General features: G+C 48.4%; 1 long non-coding RNA gene across 5 annotated transcripts in view; it reads left to right on the top strand.

Moving 5' to 3' along the window:
• LOC102900985 overlaps nucleotides 1–25268 on the top strand; it is an 807705-nt gene that overhangs the window by 752208 nt on the left and 30229 nt on the right. For 3 of the 5 annotated variants that reach the window (XR_006590330.1, XR_006590331.1, XR_006590332.1), the window contains exons 16-17: nucleotides 10185–10361; nucleotides 22444–22704. This is a non-coding gene — a long non-coding RNA (uncharacterized LOC102900985). Of the gene's footprint in view, nucleotides 1–1362; nucleotides 1497–10184; nucleotides 10362–10619; nucleotides 19112–22443; nucleotides 22705–25268 lie in introns of those variants that run through there. The other 2 variants (XR_006590333.1, XR_006590334.1) reach the window with 2 other exon arrangements.

Below are 25268 nucleotides of genomic sequence, written 5' to 3'. Positions count from 1 at the left end.
CCAAATGCTGGGAAAAGAGCAAATGTCCATCAACTGGAAAATGGATTAACTAACTGTAATATATTCATATAATAGAATATTACTCAGCAAAAAGGAAAGGAAAGGAAAGGAAAGGAAAGGAAAGGAAAGGAAAGGAAAGGAAAGGAAAGGAAAGGAAAGGAAAGGAAGAAAGAAAGAAAGAAAGAAAGAAAGAAAGAAAGAAAGAAAGAAAGAAAGAAAGAAAGAAAGAAAAAGAAACAAAAGGGCGGAATAAACTACGTACAACAATGTAGATGAATTTCAAAAATAATGTGCTGAGTGAAGTCAGACCCAAAAGTACATACTGTATAATTCCATTTATATGAAATTCTAGAATATGCAAAACTAACCTACAGTGATAGAAATCAGATCCGTGGTTGCCTCTGAGGTAAAGAATTGACTGGAAAACAGGACAAGGGAACTTTTTGTGGGGATGGAAACATTCTGTGTCCCGGTTGGGGTCAGTGAAGTTACACAAGTGTATGTGTTTGTCAAAAGTGACTCAACAGTACAGTCAAGAGCGTTTCGCTGTATGTAAATTACACCTCCACTAAAGAAACTCATTTTGGATGTTTTCTCAAATCTCAAACAGAAAAGTCTAGATTTGGGGGGAGCGGGCAGAAAGACCTGGGGAAAGCATGTGGTCCCACCCGCGGTATAGATGGAGAAACTTGAGTCCCCAAAAGGAGAAGGGACCTGTTTAATATCACACAGACTTGGTGGCCGAGACAGGATTGGAACTCAAGGGACTCACTCTATAGGAGAGTGGGGAGTTTCCCTGAGTGACCAAATCCAAGGGGACTGCTGAGGATTACTTCCACCTTGCTCTCTTCTTGCTTTAAGACCATCGACGAATTGACCACTGGACCTCAGTCAGCCTCCTGTGCCCTTTTCCACAACTATACCTGCTCCATGCCCCACCCCCCACAGCCTCTTCTGATGGTACTTCTCCAAGGGGGATGATTTCCAGAGATCCAGCTCCATGGAGGCCAGCACAGAGCTGGACTAGCTAGAAGGAAGTCTTTTAGGACATCTTTAGACTACTAGAAAGTCTCTAAATGCGATTCAGCAGCTTAGAGGACAGGTAGAGGAAAACCTAATAGCCAGAAATCAGGGAAAGTATCCTGGGACCAGATTCAGGAGAAACTCAGGCTATTACGGAGCCTGGGGAGAAGTCACTCAGTTAGGCAAAAATCACAGTGAAGACAATTACCCAGCATCAACTATACAAACCGGGCCAGCCAACTGGCTCTGATCTAAACTGTCTCTTTCATTTACCAGACTGAGTCTCCTCCTGGTGACCCCCACTGCCACCGCTGATTCTTTTCCCTTTACTTTAACCAGACATCACTTGGATCCCCGTGACCATGGTGGAAAGGGCCATCCAGGGGACATGTGGCTTCCAGCCCCAGCACCTCTAAAGAAGGCAGGACAAGGAGCCTATCAAGCCATATAGCGTCATTCTGATATAAAGCCTAAAGTCTTAATCCTAAAAATAACAGGATGGAATGCTCCCGTCGGATCTAGACACACTGCATGTCAACTTCGATGGAACGCATTTGGTTCCTGGTTGAGTTTGCTCCTTAGTCTCCGCTCTGTTCAACCCGTGAAGCCCTCTGTAGGGTGTCCATCCCATCTCCTTCGCTGGGGACTGCTGCACATCTACTCTTATAAAATACACACACGCATACACACACACACACACACACACACACATCTTGGGAAGGCCGGCCATGAGTTCCCAGTAGCAGGCTCTCTCTTGCAGAGAGGAAAGCCAGCTATGCCAAACTTTGCGTAAGTTCCAAGGTGCCATTTCTTATTCCAATGCCAGGCACTCGGTAGAGGCTTTAACAACAACATACTGATTGGTAAAGAATGAGTGAATACTTGTTTTCCAGAATCCGTGGTATTTCATCTCAGTGTAATCTGGGGGAATGAACCAACTTGAGTTTTGGAGTTCAGCCAATCTCTGTGTAAGGGCGTACATCACCACACTAGGCATGAGCATAGCACATACCTTCTCTGAATTTCAGTTTTCCCGTGTGCTCTGTGGGAAAAATAACCAAACTTAAAAGCAGGTGCTTTCAGCCTGGAATCCATGAGCCTTCAAAGAGTCCTTAAAACGTAATATAATTTTTGGCATATTGTATTTTTTTTTTTTTACGAAGGAAAGAGTTTCGTATTTCATCAGATCCTTTAACTAGGTCAGTAACTTCTTTAAAAAAAAAAATAAAGAAACCACTGTGGACTTGGACTTTTTTGTAAAGATGGAGATAACATTGATAAAGTGCCGGAGAACCGAAGAACCCCTTTTAACTGCTATACAATCACTGGCTTGGTGGAAGGAGCCTTCTGAGCTTTGTACCAGGATGTCCCAATCCTTACGTGTCTGCAGCCCTCAAGATATGCCCTTTGCCCAGCCAACTAGGTCACCGTAGGCAAATCCCTTCCTCTCTCTGGCCTCAGTTTCTTGTCTGTAACATGAGACCGTTGAACTTGGTGTTCACCCAAACCTTGCAGATGTCAACATCCTGACTCTGTGCAGATGAAAACCAACCTGATCGGCCGTGTGCTTCATTTCCCAGAGGGCTAAGGAGAGTGGCCTCTGCCTTCTACCTCCAAGAATGTCTCAGTTAGTGAATGGAAGTCAGTTTCAGTGCAAAGTAGGATTCTCACAACAGGGTGGGAGATTCAGACTGGGACCCTTGGGATCCTCCCCTGGAAAACAGTGGTGGGCTCAAGGTAGCAAGGTTTTGCAGAAGCAAATGGGTTTTCAGAGGGGCAGAGTTCAGATGGGGGTCACAACTGCAGTGCTTGCTTCCGATCGCTCAATCAGCTGCAAAAGGAAACGGAGATAAAAATCACGTTTAGAGGACAAACCGCTGATTTGCATAAATTTAGGCAGAAAAGAACTCTCTTGGTTCTCTTCCTCCTTAGCTTGCTTCCAGGGGCTCTTAAAGGTCTCTCCTGGGGAAAACACACCTCCTATAGACCCCCAAGTCAGGGTAGACTTTCACTCTCACCCTCTAGATGGCTTCGGGAGAGAAGATGGGCATCTGAAGCGCCCGTTCCCGGCCCTTGCCAACTACATCGAAGGCCTGATGTAAGATTCCCAGGAAAATGCCCAGAAAATGCAGTCTTCCTTGGTTAGTTCTTACATGGGTACGGTACTAGGCCGGGGAGAGTTGCTCATGAGAGGAGGCTGTGGGCAACTCCAAGGAGAGAGTTCTCCGTATGGAGGCTTCCACCAAATATTTATCTGATTCCCACATTAATCCACAGGAAATTGCACTATTCCCCAAGCACAGGCTGAACTCCGTCCATGCAGCTGATAAAAAACAACATGGGTCATTTTCACCTGACTCTTCTGCTTACCAGCTCGGGGATGCTGGTCAAGCCCCAATTATACAGAGCCTCAGCTTTCCCATCTTTAAAATGGGCAAATAATAGTACCAATTGTAAAGGACAAATACGGTTATGTGCAAAATATATCTGGCGTGCTGCCTGCCGGCCTCCGATTGATGTCGACTATTATATTAGTTATCTGTTACTACAAAAATCACCCCAAAACATTCCAATTCCAAGCAACATTCATGACCTCATAGTTTCTCAGGAATCCAACATGGCTTCGCTGGGTCCTCAGTTTCGCAACCTCTCAGAAGCCTATAGTCGAGACGTCCGCTGGGGCTGTAGTGAGCCCAACGCACGGCGAGAGTGGGAGCCACGTCCAAGCTTACTTACCTGGCTGTTGGCAGGACTCAGTTCCTTGTGGGTTGTTGGCCAGAAGCCACGCTCAGTTCCTTGCCATGTGGACCTCTCCATAGGATAGCTCACTACATGGCAGCCGGCTTCATTAGATCAAGCAAACGGAAGAGCAAAAGAGAGTGGCAGATGGAAGTCATGGGCTTTGGTAATCCATAAGGGATAGCCAATCATTTTTGTTATATTCTGTTCATTAAAATCTAGGCCCAGCCTCGAGGGGAGAGAATTGCACCAAGGTGTGAATCCTAGGAGGCAGGGATCATGGGCGGGGGGGGGTGCGGAGGGGAGGAATCTTTAGAAGGCTAGGTTCGAGTGGGTCGCACTTTTAAATAGGATGGTCAGAGTGAGCCTGAGAAGGTGACACCTGAGCCAACTCATGAAGAAAGTTTCGAGGAACTGTGTTCAGGCACGGGGAACAGAGAGCACCAGGACTCTTGGTCAGAGGGTACCTGCAGGAGGAACAATGCCTGCCTCCCCTGCACTGACGTCAGAGCAACTAGAATGATGGGGATTAAGCCTTAGGGAGCCGGCCCAGCCTCCCTCAGATCCCGGACCCTTTGGTGTATTTGAATTAAATAGAAATCTCAGAGCGTCTCAAGTATTTCCTAACCCCCTGATTAAGCGTATGTAGCTCAACCACCTGTATGATAAATTAATATATTCTTGTGGCAGGTGGATGCCCCCCCTCCAAAGATGTCCACATTGTAACCCCGGAACCTGTGAATATGTAGATTCAATATTGCAGATTTCCTTGTCCTGGATTATCCATGTTGATCCAGTGTAACCACAAGGGTGCTCACAAGAGGGAGGCAAGCAGGGCCGAGTCAAAGATGTGACAAAGGAGCAGAGGTCAGAGTGACCCACAGCAACAAGCCAAGGAATTCAGACAGCCTCTAGAAGCTGAAAGAGGGAAGGAACGGATTCTCCCTGAGACCCTCCAGACTGTAGCCCTGCCGACTCATTTGCTTTAGCCCCATAGACCCATTTCAACTTCCAGAACTCCTGGAACGGCTGACCTCCAAATCTGGCAGATAATAAAATGTGTGTGGTTTTAAGCTGCTCAGTTTGCCGTAAGTCATTAGAGTGGCAAAAGGAAGTTAATGCACCTGCAAAATTATCTTAATAAAGATACACGTAGTGCTCACATAGCGCAGGACCCTGTTTTAGCCCTTTACAAATAGCGATTCATTATTTAATCCCCATAAGAATTCCTCAAGGGAGGTGTTATCAGTATCTTCAGTTTATAGACGAGGTCCTCTAAGCACAGAGGGTTTAAGTGATCTACCCAGGGTCACACAGCTCCGAGTGGCATGGTCAGGATTTGAATTCAGGTCTTCTAGCTTCAAGGGCAATGCATTTCTGCTCTGATTGAATTTCTCACATTGGCCTTTGTGACCTCAACACGAGCTCTGCCTTTCTCGAGCCTGGATGATCACTGTGGTTCTTCCCTCCGGTGGGCCCTCATCCGATGCTGGCGGACCCATGGACGGTGCTCAGAAAGGACCTCAGAAACCACTAAAGCAGCGTGGAAGCTACCGCGTGGTTTCCATTTCTGCGGGAACCACAGAGGCAAAATGGTAATCCATCTTGGCTCTTAATTTTATAACGTAACCCGTTTTTTTTTATAGAAACATAATTCACATACCATAAAATTCACCCTTTAAAAGATACAGTGCGGGGGCGCCTGGGTGGCACAGTCGGTTAAGCGTCCGACTTCAGCCAGGTCACGATCTCGCGGTCCGTGAGTTCGAGTCCCGCGTCGGGCTCTGGGCTGATGGCTCGGAGCCTGGAGCCTGTTTCCGATTCTGTGTCTCCTTCTCTCTCTGCCCCTCCCCCGTTCATGCTCTGTCTCGCTCTGTCCCAAAAATAAATAAAAAACGTTGAAAAAAAAATTAAAAAAAAAAAAGATACAGTGCGTGGTTCTTAGTATATTCACGAGGCTGAGAAGCTATCACCACTCACTAATTTCAGAAAATTTTCGTCATCTCCAAAGAGGAATTCCATGCCTACAAACCGTAACTCCTCATTTCCCTACCCCGAGCCCCTAGAACCACTAATCTACTTCCTTTCTGTATGGATGTGCCTCTTCTGGACCTCCAAAATGTGACTTTTTGTGTCTGGCTTCCTCCGCTCAGCGTGGTGTTGTCAAGGCCCCTCCGTGTTGTACCACGTATCAGGGCTTCGTTCTTTTCTTTACGGCCGAAGAACGTTCCGCTGCATGGAAACAACACCAACGTGTTTACCTCTTCGCCAGTTGATCAACATTTGAGCTTTTTCCACCTTTTGGTAGTTATGAATAGTGCTGCTGTGGACATTCGTCTCATCCATTTTGTCATGCCTATTTAGAAGGCATTTCCGGAAGGAGCCCGGTAGCGTCCAGAGCCCTGTTGGCAGAGTCTTGCGGGAAGATGCTGTTCTCACAGTCACGACCCTGCAGCCAGATGCCAGCACGCCCTGGGAACATTCGTCGGGATCCAAGGAATAGTGGGTCCACCCAGAGGGGTTGCAATGTTCTCTGTCCCGAAGGGGAACGGGAGAAGAATTGTTCCCACCCTGCTTCTCCCGTGCAAACTCTCTGCGCCTCAGTTTCCCCATCTGTAAATAGAAGGGCTTTATGAAATGGGGGCGATAAACTCAGAGGGGAAAGCTCCATGGTACTGAGTCCCAAGCTAATGTGCTAGTATGGCTGTTTTGTGTTTATTTTTTATGCTAGACCCATTGAAATGCATTATATTACACTGCTTTATATAGTACAACTTAATAGGGGTTGGATACACTGAATAGAATTGCTGTATCTTTTAAATGTAATATGATATGTAATTATTTATGACGCTTTTTGTTTTCAGCATTCATTTTGAATAGAATTATGCCATGCCTCTTAGGGTAGACTGGGAAGAAGGAAAATTATTTCGGGCCAAAAGCTGCAGGAACCAAAGGTTTTAGGTGCACGCTTTGGTCAATAACAAAGAAAAACAACAAAAAGCTGTTAAGATAATAACAAGGTGAAAGGGCTTGCTCTTCCAAATCCGTGCCTGTATCAACCCTCACTTCTGCAGTGTCTGGGGAGGCATGTACCCCATGCCCTAATGTGAAGCCCAGAGTCCCAGAGCTGTGACCACCCCCCCACACTTGTCCAAGTGCACCCCAAAGGACATGGCACCCAGCAGCATTGCGGGGCACAGCACTACAGTCACATCCATTTCAGTAACACAGGGATAAGTGCCGTTTTCATTCCAAACACACTGGCAGGAATCGGTGAGGCAATGGCCTTTTCCTGCCCCGATGCAAGTTAAAAATACTGCCTGCTTCTTTGCTAACTCCCGTCTTAGCCCTGCACATTTAAAAATACACCCGTCAGTGGCTCTGCATTTGAAAATGTATTTTGCATCTGATAATTATGATGCATTTAAAGGGCAAAATTAGAAAGCACAAAATTAGGCTGGCAGGCTTAATTAGCCCATTCTTTTTTTTAATGGGTGGAATTTGGGCAACCGTCTGCTGGAGGGGCACAAAGACCCCTAATGGGGTTGGTGGAAATTCACCGGCTCCTCTGTCAACCCAGTCACTCAGCGAGCCGGATGGGGATTAGCTGCGCACCGAGAAATGGGAGACCCACGAAGCAGGAAGATTACACCCTCTTGTCCTCAAGAAAACGACATGAGTGTGATTACCAAGTAATCTATCAACAGATAATAGAGGGCCGCGCACATGGCTTCCCAGAGGCCTGATGTAATCACGGTGGTGACAAGGGTTTATATGTAAAGGGATGAACTCCGCAGCTTGGTGCATTCGCCAGGATGATCACCACCGTATCCGCACCTGAAGATCCGTTTCCCCCCCGAGCTCCGGTCTTGCTAAGAAATTATTGAATACCTTCCCCTGCACGCTGTAGCTGGCCACTGCTCCAGGTTCGTGAGCTATCCACGGAGGGGCACACTGGGCTGGCCAGGACGGGTTTGGAAACTTCTAAGGACCTCCCAGGCGCTGCACGCTGGATTCCCTGCAGTTTGATTCTGCGTCCCCCATAAAGTTATCTTGATGGCTGCCCCGAGCTGTCTCTGCACCCAGACGGGTGGATCCATCCCCAACATGCAAAAGGGACTTTTCTTCCCTCAACTCACCGTGGCCCTTCACAAGTCGCGACAGGCCACGGGAAGCCGAGTCGAGGCGAAGTGATCCCAGGTATGAGTCATCCTGATGAATCAGACGTGTCCCTGCTTTTTTTTTTTTTTCCCCAAGCTGTGGGTTTCTTCATAACAGAGACGGTGTTGTTCTTTTTTTGCAGCCAGATCTAGAAGCCCTCTGTGCGCTGAGAAATGGAGCTCTACTGGGCTGTGTCCATTAGGCAGCACCCAGGATGGGCCGCCCCCACATCAGGCCATGTGGAATTTTCGGAAACAGTCCGTGGGGCAGGCAGCTGCACAGCTCTGGAAAGAGCCTGAGATAGGAACTTAAACCTAGACTCTTAAAGCCTGGGTGGTCTCAGGCAAGACAATTCACTACTCTGAAGTGAAACCTTGAACTTGTAGAATTGCTGTAAAAATTCATTCCGTGATGACAGAGGTTGTCGACCAGGGGTCGCCGTGCCCCCCCGCCCAGGAGACATTTGGCAATGTTTGGGGCTGGATTTGACTGTCACAACAATTTCCATCTTTACCACCACTCTCTATGTGGCATTTTGGTGCTCCAGAAAAATCCTTTGAGTTGCTAACAATGAATGGGTCAAAATTCGGGCATTCGTTTTCAACGTTTTGAAATCTCTATAAAGAAAATGTGTATAACCCCAAATTACCTAGACACAAAGATGGGGGACAGATCAGGGAAACCATGCCCCTGTTCTACTTATACTGCCAAGGTTATATATATTTTTTAACTTGGTTAACATGTCTTCATGACAATATTTGGCTATTTCTGCCCAAAGAGCCAAAACAGAAAAGAGAGAGAGGGGATGGTGGAAGGGAGGGTAGACGAGCGAGACAGAGAGACAGAATAGGTTGCTAGAAAAAGGTATAAAATATTTCAGTTTCTAAAGTCTGGTAATTGGAATTTCCCCAGCTCTGAGCCAAATTGCTTTACCCAGAGACCAGCTGGATGACAAAATCGTACCCTCAGCCGGGTTTCTCGAGAGAAAGAGATTTGGGAGCTGCACACAAACACGCACCCTGGCAGGCCCTCAGAAGCATGAGAAGAATCAGGAAGGTGTCGGTCAGAAGCTCCTGGGACCTCTTCACTCCTTACAGAGACACCTTCCCCTACTGCAAACCCATGCTCCTGTTTGCAAGACAGAAGGTCGCAGAGGAGAGGACAAGTCCAGTTCTGATTGTCTGTGAGCGAGACAGGAGAAGCCCAGCAAAACCCCACCGTGGGATAAAGACAGCCCGAGGATGCTGAAAGATTTCCACATGCCAGGTTTTTAGGGGGCTTGATTTACCATTCAAGTGAGCACAGCTGTGAGGAGGGGACGCGGCTCTGAGCCAAGAAGGGGAGAGAAGGGGAGAGCGTGAACAAGGAGGAAGGGGATTGTTTGCAGACTAGACTATTAAATTGACTTGGAAATAGTCCCCCTCATTCCTCCCTGCATAAAATAGTTGTCTATTTCAGATGGATTACCACAAACTCCCAGATAGAGCCCGTAAGTGCTGTTTATACAGTGTGCTAATTGCAGTAATGGAACCCCCCCCACCCCACCCCCAGTCATTGCTCAGCTTTGGTCCAGTTTTCCCTCATGAGCTTCCTTCCTGGAGCCCTATTTGTGGCCCTTTCTCTCAGCCCCCAACAACGAGCATAGAAGGAAATATGTAATTATTCATTTCATTGCCATTGATGCCGCCGATGCCGCTGCCCGTTGGCCCGCGGGGCTTTTTGGATAGCGGGGATGCCGTCCAAGTGGAGCAGCTCGGTCTGGAGTCAGAATGACCTTCTTCTGGGACAAGGTCTGAGGCTCCCCATCGTCAGAGCCTTGCTTGCAGAGCTTCTGGGAGCTTTGGTTTGGGGTCGCGTTCCCATTGTCATGGGAACCGTTGCCTCAGTCCCCAGTGGGTCTCACTCTTCTCCTAAAACCAGCAGCAGGAATAGCAGGCTATGCTGTTCCTTTAAGCAGCTGTCCCTAGCTTGGGGAAATGCATCTATCGCTGAGTGAAAGTCAAGGCCCCCCAGACGCTCAGTGTGCATGCACCGTGGCCATCAACCTCTCACACACTTGGAACTTGCTCATTGGCGCTTCTCACTCAACATCCTTCACCCTTTATTATGCCGTTAGCTCACGAAGCTTGCATCCAGATTTTATTTTGATGCAACCCGTGTCTCCCGACCTCAGACCCTGGCTCCTGTATCCATTTCTTGCGGCCACCATTAATATTTCACCTCCAAGAAACTTAAAGTGACCCACGTTCATTCTCTTACAGTTCTGGAGGTCAGAATTCCAACATGCTTCTTACTGGGCTGAAGTCAAGTTGGGAGCAGGGCTGTATTCCTTCTGGAGGCTCCAGGGAAGAATCTGTTTCCTCGTCCTCTCCAGCTTCTAGAGGCTGCCCACATGCTCTGGCTCCCGGCCCCTTCCTTCACCGTCAAAGTCAGCAACGGTGAGTCCTGTCCTTCCCGCGTCATCCTGACGCCTTCTGCTTTTGCCTTCCCTGGCGCTTTTCAGAACACCTGTGACTTCACTGGCCCTACCCTTATAATCCAGGATAATCTCCCTCTCCTAAAATCCACTGCTTGGCAACCTTAATTCCATCTGCAACCTGAACTTCTCTTTTCCATGGAGCCTCATACATTCACAGGTTCCAGGCAGTAGGATGTGGGCATTTGATGATCTGTTTCTCATCTTCTCCACTCCGCAGTTGCACGGCTAATCTTTCAGGGCACCTCCTTCTGAGATGACCTTGGATCCTGGGGCACTCCGGCTCAAAGATAGAATGCACGCCTACATGTACATATGCGCGCGCGCACACACACACACACACACACACACACACACACACACACACACCATCCATCCCAGCCTCCTGGGGTCAACCAGAACTAGAATTCAAGCTCCATGAGGCAATTTGGGGTTGTATTCTAGGAGCTTAGAACAGCAACCAGTATATGGCAAGCGCTCAATAAATATTTCTGGAATCAATGAATCAGCCAACAATCAGAAGAATAAGTTCTTCAGTAGGAATGGTGTAACCGTATAATACTTGAGCCCCAGAGTCAGATATAGGGTTCAGTTCCTGCCTAGCTTCTTACGAGATCTATGACCCTTTCAGAGAGCCTCAGCGACCCCATCTCTAGAGTGAGAACAGAGTCACCTGCCTAACAGGACTGCCATGTGGCTGAGTAGGTCTAGCGGAAGGTCTGGAATGCCCTAGTGCTCAGGGAGCAGAAGCCAGCACGGTCTCCCTCCCCCCCGGGGGTCACCGTCTTGGACAGGAAAACACATGTGCAGGCAAACAAGTGCCTAGAACCTCAGAGGTGCTTTTGGGGAGATGTGTTTGCGTCCATAGTTGGGAGACAAAGTAGGAAATGATCAGCTTCAACATCAAGGAGGCTACATAGATGTGTCCACCCTTGAACCGAATCTGAAACCATCAGTAATTGGCAGAAAGATGACAGAAGGGAAGGGGCGTTCTGGAAGAGGGACCAGCACGAACAGAGGCCCAAGGGCATGGAACTGTAAGCAGGTTTATAGAAATGGAGTAAAGGGAGTTACGGGGGCACCGGGCATGGCAGGCAACGGGGCTGGCCTGGAGGAGGGATAGGTGAGCTGTGGGGGGCCAACCCCACATGCCGTGCCAAGGGGCTTCGATGTCCAGAGATGGCCGTGGATAGGCTGGATGGGCCACCAGTGGTGCGTGCACGCACATCGTCTCCAGCGCTGTGCCTTTTCTCTCCCATGCATTCACACAACTGACACACACATCACACACACATGCAGGGTTTTATAAAAACTACACACACACGGGACGTGCACACCCATTGGACGTACACGCAGTTTACCAGCTAGAATGACGCATGCATTTGGGGCCTGTGGTCGGCACGCCCACACGTCATAGTCCAGGAACCTCTCCACACTCAGAGGACACGTACTCTAACAAAGGCACGGCTGACCATGTGGCCAGATGTGCGCACAGACCCCCGGGGAAGCACCTACACACTGGCCGTGCGCATGCAGGCTCACGTACGGTCAGGCAATGCACACGTAGAACACGACACAGGCACGTGAAGAAAAGCGCACCCCCACTGTCCGTGTGTACACGCCGCAACTGACCGCACCCATCTTCTCACACGGTGACCGGTATGTCCTCGCTCAAACGCACGCCCGTACGGAACAGGCGCTCACACCATTTAGACACACACATGGGCGCGCGTGTCAGCGTGCGGATCCCTCATTGCTTTCCGGAAGGTGTCTGGGTTCCAGGGCAAGCACTTGTTCGGCCCGAGGGAAGCCGTGATCGCTCTCCAAGCCACTGCAGACAGAGCAGCTAAGAGACCTGCTTTTGGAGTTCACAGTTTATGTCCACCTCTCTCCCCGTGGGGGGGTGGGAGCGTGTCCGTGTTCCCAGCTTCTGTCTCCCGGCCGGCCCCGCCCCGACTGAAGTCCCTGCAGCCCGTGACGGCTGGACGCCGTCCAAAAGCATTGCTGGGTCTCTTGCAGGAGTTCCCCATGTACTACTGGCTGCCCGGCCTCCTTTCCTAACTGAGCTGGCGGGGGGCCAGGCCGCCCTGGGGGAGGGGGCAGAGCCGAGCGCTCCGTGGCTCCCTGCACGGCGAGGCCCTCATCAGCTGCTCTCCCCGGGGCCCTGTTTGGGTGATGAGCCCAGCCAGTGCTGGAGCTTGGCAGAGAGGGGTCTCGCACGACATCTGCTTGGCCTCTCTGGGGCTAGTCAAGCACAGCTCCCTCTTCTGCCCGCGCTCATCACGGAATTGGGTTCCAATGAGCTGGAACCTTGCGTTTCGCCCGAAGTTTTGACAAGCCGCTGTTTCCTGGCAGCAGCCGGGATGGAGCCGTGACCTCCATCTGGGTTAATGAGGGGAAGGGCTTCCCGCACACCTGCCACGTTGTCCCGGCTCCCTCGCCCTGCTCCAAGGAGCTAATAAACAGGGTCACGCCTCCTCCTTCTCCTCCTCCTCGGAGACCATGTCGTGCCCTCGATCGCAGCGAGCCTCAGCATATGGAGCCCCAGCCCCCTCCCCTTTGTGAGAGGAGGAGAGAACCGTGGGTACCAGTGAAGGCGAGCCCAGGGACATTGGCAGTGTGAGTCAGATGTTATCCACAGCCCTCACTCCTAGCACATTTAGTTAAAATTAGTCCAAACCCGAATTCCACGGATTTTCAAAAACCCAGAGTTGTCCCCGCAGTTTACTGCGAATTCCCCCAAGAGCTATCGCCTCCTATTTCTGCCAGCTTCTGAGCTCACGTGGCTTGTCACCCTCATCCAGCTGAACAAGAAGCGTGTATCTTAAAGGGATTTCTGAAAGAAAGCCACTCATCTGAAACACTCCGGGCGCGGGGCCTTTACTGAAAGGTTGATGATCCCAGGACTGGATGGGTCACAGGGGCACACGGACGGCTTTAGGACACCACGCCAGCAGTAACCCCACGCTTCTTCCCTTCCTTCTTCCTTCCTTCTCTGGAGTGACACACAAGCCTGTCCCCAGCTCCCTCGGCCTGCTCCCATTCAGGCCCAAGAAGATCGGTTCCCTCCCCGATCCCCAAACAGACCGATTTGAATATTCTTCTCTCCTAAGAGTGGGTGTCTGTTCATAAGAAATTCTCAATACAGCTGCCGAGAGAGGAAAATATTCCCCCGTGGCATTACATAATAAAGCTGTGTGTTGGGCAGAGAAATTCCTCCAACAAAGGTGAATAAACATCACAGAAGTGAGCTCCCGGAGGGAGAGCTCTTTCAACATGAGGGAGATGCCTGACCGCCACCCAGCTAACGGAAGAGAGATGACGGGAAGGAGGTGTCCAGCCTGACTCTCCTTTTAGCCAAGCAATGGTGAGGCCACTAAAACTCCGTCAGAAGCAGGGGCCCCTTATCGGGCCCCAGGAAAGGTCTCTCCGGCCAGGGCCTGGGTCTTTGTTCCAGGCTGACAACAGAGGTCTGACCTTCAAGCATCCACCCCCTCCCCCAAGCCGCTGTGGTTTCTCCGGGCCAAGAGGGGAAGAAGGGGCAGGAGCAGGTTATAGGGCTCCACCAAAGAGCTGACTGGTGGCCATTCATACGCAGGAGGGCTTCCTTTCAACAAAGTCTGTTTGTTTCCCCCAAGAGCCCTGGGGACTCTGTGCCAAGACAGAATGACTCACTGGCTCCCAGGCCTTGCCTCCCCCTGGGAGACGCTCGGGCAGGGCTCTTCCCCCAGCAGAGCGCAGGAGAGCAGCTTCCATGAGGCTCCAAGTGGATGTGGTCTCTACAGAGCGAGCTTGGTTGGAAGTGCGGCCCAGAGAAGGCTCCAGTGAGGCCTTCAGGCCTCACTGCTAGTACGGAATTCCCCATCCCTGCTTGCTGGCTTCCTTTGACAGTTCAAATGTCATCACTTAAAATTTTTTCTTATTTATTTTTGAGAGAGAGAGCACAAGTCGGAGAGGGACAGAGAGAGAGAGTAAGAGAGAGAATCCCAAGCACAAGCTGTCAGCACAGAGCCCAACACGGGGCTTGAACCCACGAACCGTGAGATCGTGACCTGAGCCGAAATCAAGGGTCAGGCGCTTACCCGACTGAGCCACCCAGGCGCCCCAAATATCATCACTTTAAACGGGAGTCTTCTCTCCCGTCTGTGAGCCCACGCCACTGGAGATGTCTGGGAGTCGCGGCCAACCTTGGATGCAAACGTGTGGATCCTCATGCTGGATGGTTTGAAAATCGTCCTTCTTAACATTCGAGAAGCTTTCAGAAAAGCTTTGTCAATGACAGAAGAAGTTTCTTTACATCAGTCAAAATCAATTATAGACACCAGTAAGATGTTTTCATTGATGGAAAGCTGGACAAAATCCAGCCGGTTGGGCCGACTCAAGTTCAAAGTCATTGTCTTTTAAATTAAGACTATACAGTACCTGCTAGTGACCCACAGGATAGCCAGAGGGATTAAATGTGAAATAGTCACTCCCAAGAGGAGGGGATTGTTCCAGACCAAGCCATATGCATACATGCTCAGGACATTCAAACTCCATCTGACTTCACCCTCGTATCCCCGTCTCCAGGCCCCGGGAAGTGTTGGTGTATTTATACCCATTCTGAGAAAACTAAGGCCTGGAGAGATTAAGCTGCCCAAGTCCACACGGTGAATGAATATCATATAACTCGACACATTAATAGGGCAATAGGATAGCAAAAGGAGGTGCTCAGGCAACCTACAGACCGAGAAATGTTTTAGTGGCTTTTGAGCACCTTAGAAGCCCAAGTATGAATCAGCATTGGGTATACTCATTGTAAACCAGGTTTATCTATTGATGAAAAACGAGTTCTGAATGTCTTCAACCATACTTGCCCCCAGGCAAGTTGTTTCCTAAAACAGGGAGTTATCAACCTGCCTTGGTTGGTTTTTCTCACCTTCCCACCAAGGGAGATGTCACCTCTTCCTTCGACATTCGGCATTCCCTTTGGGTCATTCATTCTGTTGGGGCTAAAACTGGTTAGTAACAGGGACGCAGAACTTAAAGCCTAGGACAGGTTTTTCGACGTCAGCACTGTTGATGTGGGGAGCTACGTCCTTCTTTGTTGGGGGACCTGCCTGATGCATTCTAGGATGTTCAACAGCATCCCTGGCCTCAACCCACTGGATGCTAGTAGCATCCCCAAGTTGTGACCACCAAAAATGTGTCCAGCCCTCGCCCCTGGGAGCAGAGCCATGCCCGTAGAGAATCAAAGCTCCAGAATTGCCCCTGGGAGCAGAGCGGCGTCTGTAGAGAATCCGCGTTCCAGAAGACAAGTCACTCAAACACTCATAGCTGTCGGTGCAGGAGGCTCGAATGACCACCCCCGAACCTGATTTTCTTGACAGAGGTGACATCTAAGTGAAAATACTGCGGATCTTGGTAGGGCGAGGCAGGAAAGCCCATCGGTGGGTGAAGGAGATGGGCTTCGGAAACATATTTCCGAAGCAGAGGGAACAGCGTGACCCAAGGCATGGAGGGAAACGTGACCCTGATTTGAAGCCTGTGTTGTTCAACATTCACATCAGAGCTCTGCCTACAGACGAAAGGCAGCGTTGTCCGTGTGCATTTCACACGATGCAGGGAGAAATGGCAGAATCTATGTTCCAGAAGGTTTAGACAAGTTAGATCCGTGGCCCAGCATTATGATGCACCACCAGGAACAAAGGCAAGTTCCTGCATTATGGTTCAAAAACAAACCCCAGCCATTACAATGGGAAATCTGGCTCATAGGCAGAAGATTGTAGAAGGTGTTGGGTCTAAACCAGTATAGTTCACACTCATTCATGCATGAGAATCCCCTGGAAGGCTTGTTAAAGCACAGATTGCTGGGCCCCACCCCCCTCCCCCCCCCCAGAGTTTGTCATTCAGGATCTGGGTCCTGGGTGGAGCCAGAGAATTTGCATTTCAAACTGGTTCTCAGGTGATGCTGATGCTGCTGGTCTGGGGATTCTCCTTTGAGAACCACTGGTAGAAGCCTCAGTTTCCAAAGATGGTAATAGCAGAGGGGTCAAATTAATAGAAATATGGTGTCTAGTGTGGGGAGGTGAGAACCTCGGTGCCCCAACTACCGATAGGAGGCCAGGGAGAAGGCTGAGCACCGTATTTTAAGAGGATCTCTGGGAAACTGGAAGGTGTCCAGAGAAAAGTGAGGCAAGCAGGTTATGAAAAGTGATTGTTGAACAGGGAGTGTTTGGCCTAGAAGAGAGGAGTTATGGGAAGAATCTGGGGGCTGCTTCGGAGAGAGAGGGGCTGTACTGTGAAGGATGATTTGACCCACATCTTCTTCCCACACCGTCAACCCCATTAGTTCAAGATAAAGAAAACCAGGGTGGGAGTGTCCAATGCAGAGTTTCTGGTTAGCCTAACGTGGAATCTCTTGGCAATTCCACATTTAGGGCAGCATGGTCCAGTAGAAATGTAATGTGACCCATATATATGGTTTAAAATTGTCCTTGCAGCCATAATACAAAAAGTAAAAAAAAATAAAATAAAGAAATGGGTGAAGGTGATTTTAATAATACTTTTTTATTCAACCTAATATTTCCAAAATATTTTTACTTGGACACGTAATGAATGCAAAAATGTTTAGTGAGATAGTTTACACTCTCTTGCTCGTCCCGTGTTCTAAACCCAGGGTGCGTTTTGCGCACACGGCTCATTTCCGTTCCATTCGAATGAGCCGGAGACGAAATGCTCCTTCCCCACGTGGGACTCGTGGCTCCCACACTGGACGGCTCAGCCCTAGTGAGCCATGAGTCGGTCACAGTGGAGTGAACGGTTCCTAATTTGAATCCGTTTCTCTGCCTTCTGACTGTCTTTTGGATTTAATAACGTTTGCATCCCACTCCTACGTTCCTATTTTAAAGGAAAGTGAACTCACAAGTGTTTCTGTATATTTTGAGAATGTCATAACGTGCTCTCAGTCGTCTGCAGGCAGCCTGAGGAGCCCTAAATAGAGGCGGTGTCGGGACTCTTGCTCATAAGTGGCAGGAGACTCAATGCAATCTGGGTTAAGAACATACCGAAACAACGTACTGGCTTACATTTTGAAAAGTTCAGTGGTGATGCTGGCTTTTGGCGTGCCCGGATCCAGATATTATCAACATTGTCACCAGGAACTGGTTCCTACTGGTCCCCGATTCACTCACTCCTGTGTTGCCTTCATCCTTTGCATGGATCCCCCTGAGGTAGAAATACGGCCACTGGAAACTCCAGTCTTAAATCATCTTTGCCGTAAACTTTCCCTACAGAATGAGCTTCTTCTTTTCCAATCGTTCTCAATAGTTCTGGACGGGAAGCTTTCTTGGCTTGAATTGGTAGCGTGCTAGCTCATCCCAGAACCCAACACTGCGGAAAGGTATTTGGTCAGGGCCATCACCTCTGGAACCAGGAACCTAGGGAGTCTGCCCCGAGCAAAGTTCAAGAGTGGGAGATGGGGGTGGGATCCCCAGAGAAAAGAGAAGTGTTTGATGGACACAAATAGCAGACGTCCACCAGAGATGGACAGACCAAAGGATAGAGACCAACGGGCCATTTTGTCCCGGCTGATGAAAATTGCCTTTCAGAAGGGTCCACCTTTTCTTTACTGTGAAGGCACAGCTTGGGATTTGATAGATGAGGAGCTCAGTTTCAGACAGCGATCTCAAGTGTTGGGGCCACCATGTGAGACTTGCTTTGCTTTTCACCAATCTACTTTAAGAAGCCTTGTCCTGTGTGGCTGAATTGAGAAATCAGAAGCCTGAGGAGTTGAAAGAATAAATCGACATTTACACATTCCCAGAAAATTTGGAAGAGTGAAACTCGGCGAAACAAAAGCTAGAGTCTGTTCTTTTCCTTCCGTCCCCCAAACAATGAACTTTCCACCAAGATGGCGACTGAGCTCACATCAGAAGTGTCTGGGGTCAAAGATGTGAAAAAGCTCACAAGGCTCACAGTCTAACTTCTTTGGATTCCTGAACATCCCAAACACAATATGCCTGCCATCCAGAAACCTGCAGCCCTCGCTCACGGACATTCTGTTTTTTGCCAGTTACTCGTTCCACCCTACCCGCTAATTTTCTGCCCAGTGGAGCTCAATTTCCCCAAAGCTATGTACTTCCTCTGCTCACATGTTCCTAAGAGGTTCCCAAATTCAGCTGAGCCTGAAATCTTTACATGTGCAATGAGTTTGGGAAAAAACAGAGGACTACAAAACTTTACCAAGCCACGGGACTTTTAGGGACACAGTATCTTTTGTGATATAAAATAGGATTCTTTATCTCAAACTGAGGTTTATTTGTAAGAAACAATGGCCAGAAAATACTAGTTACTACGTGGCAGGCTTTCCCTGAAAGATACCAAACACTTTATTTGTCTAATTTGCAGACTGCAAATCATCCTTCAAGGACCCACCCCACCCCGAAACTTTGCTGACTCTTTTCCAAGAGTCCTCTGTGCACTCTGGTTCTACCACGCACTTCAATCATTGTTCTGACCCCAGACTCTGAGGCAATACGGCTTAATGGAGTTAGACTGTCCTAGAATCAAATCTTAGCTCTGGCATTTCTTAGCCATGTATCTAGAAAGTTCTGAAGCTTGTCTGGGTCTCATCTTCTTCATCTATAAAAAAAATCAGGGGCTCCTGGGTGGCTCAGTCGTTTGAGCACTCGACTTTTGGTTTTGGCTCAGGTCATGATCTCACAGTTGCATGAGTTCAAGCCCCACGTTGGGCTCTGCCCAGACAGCATGGAGCCTGCTTGATATTCCCCCTCTCTCTCTGCCCCTCGCCCACTCACACTCTTTCTGTCTCTCTCAAAATAAATAAATAAACACTAAAAAAATCATATTAAAATCCCGCCTTTCTGGCTTGCTTTTAAAAACACTTGAATTAATGTGGGTAAGTTCCTTGATGGATAGGCACTTAGCATTGTAATTATCATCACACTGTTCTGTGGTTACTTGTTTAAAAGTCACTAGAGTCTTCCCGTTCGATTCTGATCTCCTCCAGGGCAAGGGCTGCTTCTCAGTAAACTTTTTGTCTCCATCTGGAGCGTAAAGACATACATGTTTGTTGAAATAATAACATAAATACATGCATGAATATATACAGATGAAGCCAGAAAAGTTAGTCCACAGCCAGTCTCCAGGGGACTGTGGTCCTAGAACGGGAATAGTATACCGTACGAAACCCTTTCGTTGTTGGCTGAATGCTTAGACCCTGTTAGTCTGAGTCACTTGAAATCTTTCTGAAGAAACAGTGCCCATGGTCAACGTGAACAATTGTATCTGATTCAAAGTGATGAAGAACTAAGGGTGTTGAGTTAATTCTCAGTGTCTTTCAAATTTCACCATACGATTAATTGTATGAAGGATCTTCCTCATCTACCTCCTTCCAGACCACAGTGACCAATCAGAGACTTCAAATCAAAATAACGGTGCTTGTCAATTAAAAATGTTTGCTTGCAAATCAAGCTATAAGTATCCCAGGCCCTGAAATCTCAGAGTTGGATTTCTGAATGAAACCCCCCCCGTTAACCATGCCCCATTTTGGAACTAGGGAGGCTGCCTGCGTATTTTCAACTTGAAAAAAAGGCACACGCTCATCCCATTGGAGCCTACCACCCAGCACCGTTCTGGGTACCTTTAAACCTAAGATTTCAAGTCAGGAAGTGAGGCAAAGCAGCGAGCACCGAAATCGTCTCTCAGCCCAACTGACTCAGAAGCAGTCGGCCTGGGTAAACTCCCTTATAAAAAAAAGTCATCCCTTGTTTGGATCCAAAAACCCCTTCAGTCCATGCTGTTAATCTGGTCCTGACCATATTTTGTAAATACAAAGCCTGGTTCAACGGTCCCACCGAGACCACATTTCCCAATAATGAGGGAAATGGTATTTACAGGAAGGTCTGAAACTTTCCCTCAGTAGCCTGTATTTTTGTAAGTCCCGTATGAAACCTCCATGTGGGCATGACTAATGGATCCACCTAATTAAATTTTTACAGCATTCCAGGGCTGGAGTGTCAAATGTTTGCTTCGAGCTTGTCTCCTTGTAACACTGTCAAATAAGTCTCCCATCCCCCCCCCCCACACACACACACCTATTTTAGGGACTGTAGTCTGCATTCCAATACCATATGAAATCAGAATTTGGTTGATGAGGATGAAGAAATGGATTGCCAAATAGTTTTTGCAAGCCAGCCTACCTTCACCTATTTAGAGAGGTTGAAAGGGAAAAAGAAGGAGAAGGAGAAGGAGAAGGAGAAGGAGAAGGAGGAGAAAAACAAAAAACCTCCTTCTAGCCAAGGTAGGATTCTGTACGGGAAGTTGAAATAGTCGCTTCCAATGGATAAGAAGATCACTGCTATTGTTTATAAATTCTTGCTCGAAAGACTAGAGTATGCTTTTAGCAAGATGGGATTTTAACGTTGAAAACATCCTTGAAGTCGGTAGATTCTATGGACTTTAGGAAGAAGAAACCCCTTGATAATCTACAGTACGTATTTTCTCATTCTTTGCTGGGCATTTGGTTTCAAAGCAGAGGCGTACAATTGGACCCCTGGCCTGCCTCCATAGTGGCCATTGAGGGATCATTGAGGGTCCATCAACAGGTAGACAATTGACAATGTGTCCGGAGCTGCTCAGCAAAAAGAGGAAATAGAATCTGATTTTAGTATTGAATGAATATCAGACTCAAAATAGGACACCGCAGGTTCGAGGAAGTGATCTCCTCAGTGATAACACGGAGCATGTCAGAGGAAGATTCTGGGAGATAGACGCTCAAGATGGACACAAGTCAGTGAATCCCTGCAGGCTTTCTAAGCCAGAGAGCCTCCAGAAGTGGTCTGTGTCACCTGCACCCAAGAGCTTGTTAAAATGCAGATTCTCAGACCCCAAACCAAAACTTCTGAGTCAGAATCCAGAAGTGGTAACAGGAACTCTATGCGTGAAGGGAGCTCCCAGACAAGCCCTACCAGCCTGAACTTGGAGATCCCTACTCTGGGGCTGTTGGGAAGGTCAGATCCGAACTCCGCACAAAGATGATGCTGGAGGTTCCAAGTGACAAGCAAGGCATGGAGGAACCAAGGCTAGATGGAGACCCTTGCCAGGGAACCAGGGCACCAGTGCCAGGAAACTGCGGTCTTCATCCAGCCGGAAGATCCCTGTGGACACACAGAGCCCTACTTTCTCACCCCCGAGAGCCCGACATGATTCTTCCAGCCCAAGATCTTCAAGAATCAGTCATAGTGGGGAGTTGTCGTCTGCTGTCTTCCATTAAGCCCTCTCCTGTCAGCCCCCCTCTATGCAAGTGCTCAGAAATACACATGCACACTCAAATTCGTTCACCTCTACATACACAGACAGACAGACCCGCTCTTGCAAACAAACGCTTGAATGCATATGATTTGTGCGCATACACACACACACACACACACACACACACACACACACACACCTGAGCATATACAGAAGAAGGGCGCCATTATACAGAATCTTCTTTCTGAAATATTGTCGAAAGATCAGTAGGAGCCTAACGGGACATCACAATGCCTACATCATTCACCTCATTTCATCTCATCACGTAGACATTTTATCCTCTCACATCATCACAAGCAGAAGCGTGAGTACAGTACAAGAAGATATTTCGTGAGAGAGCCCACATTCGGGTAAGTTTTATTGCAATTATATGGCTATAATTGTTATACATTACTATTAGTTATTGTTGCCAATCTCTTACTGGGTCTAATTTATAAGTTAAGCATTATCATAGGTATCTATGAATAGGAAAAAAACAGTCTATAGGGGGTTCAGTACTGCCCGTGGTTTCAGGCACCCACTGGGGGTCTTGGAAGGCACCCCTGTAGATAATGAGCTTCTGTACGTACATATGCTTCTCCATATCTGCCTGCCCCCACGTTCTAACACAGAGATGGTATACCTCAGCTCTTGCTGAGATGAACTAACCTCCCTTCCAAATATTTTTCTTTCTAATTCATCTTAAGAAAATCACTAACCACAGGCAATTCTGGAAACCATTTTCCTCCAAGAACCCCGTCCTAATGTGGGAATCGGCTACGTCCACAACAAATGGTTGACCAGAGTCGGAGGAAGAGGAGACTGTCAGAAACTTATGATGCAACCAAGCAGGATTTCTTGGAAGCCATTTCTCCTGACCCCTGCTCCTGGGATAAGCTCAGCACCACACGGGACAAAGAACTAGAATAACAGGGTGGACCCGGCAGGACTTTGGAATCCGGCGGCCCCACAATAACTGTCTTTGGCTGGCTGCGTTGACTGCATGAACTTGGGTAAGTTACTGGGCATTGCTGAGCCCCCAGTTCCTTTTGTATAAGCCAGAAGTTTACAAAGATTCAATGAGACCATGTGTGCAAGCACCTAGCCCGGGGTGCTAGGACACTCAGTCATAGGAGGTGATTGATGGGTGATTGGCCTGGAGGAGTACACATGTTCCATAGGCTTTAGATTCAGAAAGTTCTCGGTGTGACTCTTACCTCCTCCACCTATTGGCTGGGATGTTTTGTGCAAGTTTCTTAACTTTTGTGAACATCAAATGTCTCATCGTAATGAAAACCATACCCCCACCAAACTCACAGAGCTGGCGGAAGGATTATGTTCATATACAGGAAGAACTTAGCACATCTAGGAAAGAGACAGCTGATTTCTTCTGTCCTTTCCCCACCTTCTCTAAAAGGAACGTCCCCTATGGGATGGATAGGATGGGGAGGAAGGATGAAGGCAGCTATTTCCTCCTTAGAGAGACATTCGGGACAGGAAACTGTTAGGGAAGGGTTCATTCCCGGTGACACAGGCCACCCGGTGACCTTTCAGAAAAAGCAAATCCCTGGTTCCTGTGTCACCTGGCCTGAAGGAACTCTCCCTTTGCCCGTAGTCCGTCTGTGGATCAAACTCTCCCAAAAAAGGAAGCGGTGTTTTGACTGGAGCTGGGGGCGGTTCTTTCTGAAGGGTTTTGCTTTCTTAGGCAGCAAACAGACAGTCTTTTGAGTGCGATGATATGGCTTCAATAGGTCTTTAGACCCAGTAAGGCCCATTAGTTCTTAGCTGCGTGTCCTTGGGCAAGGGATTCATCTCTCTGGATCTCTATTTCTTCGTTTTAAAAAATTTGGAGAATGATGCCCGCCCTGTAGCGTTTTCATGGGATTGAACACTCGTGTCATTTTGAGTGCAAGTTAACTATCCTGGTGATAGAGAGAAAGAGGGCTCCGTGGGCGAAGCTGCCTCTCCACAGCCTTCTCAGTCCTGGGGAGACAGCCAGCTCTGGGGGTGACCCCGCAATTAACTCTGGGTTCATCTTGGGTGGAGGACACATTAGCTGATTGGACACCAAGAACGATTGTGCAATGAGAGCTTTAAAAAATTAGTGATTTCTCGAGGCGCCTGGGTGGCTCATTTGGTTAAACGACCGACTCTTGGTTTCGGCTCAGGTCATGATGCCACAGTTTGTGAGGTCAAGCCCCACGCCGGGCTCCACAGCTGGCAACGTGGAACCTGCTTGGGATTCTCTCTCTCCCTCTCTCTCTGCCCCTCCCCCACTCGCTCTGTCTCTGTCTCTCTCAAAATAAATAAATAAACTAAAAAAAAAAAAACAAAACAAAACATGGGGAGCCTGGGTGGCTAGGTTAAGCGTCCAACATCAGCTCAGGTCATGATCTTGCAGTTCTTGGGTTCGAGCCTCGACACAGGCTCTATGCTGACAGCTCAGAGCCTGGAGCCGGCTTCGGATTCTGTGTCTCCCTCTCTCTCTCTGCCCCTCCCCTACTTTGTGTGTGTGTGTGTGTGTGTGTGTGTGTGTGTGTGTGTGTGTGCGCGCGCACGCGCGCGTGCACACGCATGCACGTATGCTCTCTCTCACTCAAAAATGAATAAACTAAAAAAATGTTTTACTTTTTAAAAAAATTTTTTAAATGATTGATTCTTCAATAAGTTAAATGGAGAATTGCCATATGAGCCAACAATTCGATTTCTAGGTGTCTCCCCGAAAGAACTGCAAACTGTTTTTTCATAAATTTTTTTTTAATGTTTATTTATTCTTGAGACAGAAAGTGAACAGGGGAGGGGCAGAGAGACAGGGAGACACAGAATCTGCAACAGGCTCCAGGCTCTGAGCTGTCAGCACAGAGCCCGACGCGGGGCTCGAACCCACAAACTGTGAGATCACGACCTGCACCGAAATCAGACGCTTAACCGACCGAGCCACCCAGGCGCCCCTAGGTTACGTCAGTTTTACCTCAATTTAAGGAAAACCCTCCCACGTCCCTGTGTGGGTGTCTTGATGCCAGGGCGAAGAAATAGGAGAACAAGGAGGCAGTGATTGTTGAAGCACTGATTAAAAATGTGCACTTTGAGGGCAGGGCAGTCCTCTAAATCTCTTTAATTAAGACAAAGAGGACGTGAGGTTCGGGGGAACAGCAGTTCAGCAGATGACTAGCGACCGAGCGAGACGCCAGCCAATGGCTTCTCGGAAGGGTCAGCCACCCGGATCTGTTTTAGAGTCGACTTAACACGTGAAGTGCGTAAATACCACAGTTGATTCTTCTGTCCCCGCTCTCCCCAACCCTCTCCACCAGCTATCTCCACTTGGCACGCGTCCTATTTTCCAAACAGCAGCTGTGCACAGTTGAATAGTAAATCAAACACCCTAAAAAACCGTTGTTTTAAAACAATGTCTCAGATTTCTCATATATTTCATTTCTATTTTCCTTCCCCAAGCCCCTCGCCTCAGACAGCAGCGGTAGTAAGCGCATTCAGGTAGTGAAGCCTCTCTCCTGTTCACGGGGGATTTGTGAGCGAATTCCCACTGACAAGTGGTTGTGGGGGCAGAATTTATAGGCAG

The sequence above is a fragment of the Felis catus genome, chromosome E2 (genome assembly GCF_018350175.1).
Source record: "Felis catus isolate Fca126 chromosome E2, F.catus_Fca126_mat1.0, whole genome shotgun sequence".
In the NCBI taxonomy this organism is placed as follows: domain Eukaryota; kingdom Metazoa; phylum Chordata; class Mammalia; order Carnivora; family Felidae; genus Felis; species Felis catus.
The sequence above is the reverse complement of the archived record's forward strand: the minus strand, read 5'-3'. Positions and strand labels throughout refer to the sequence as shown.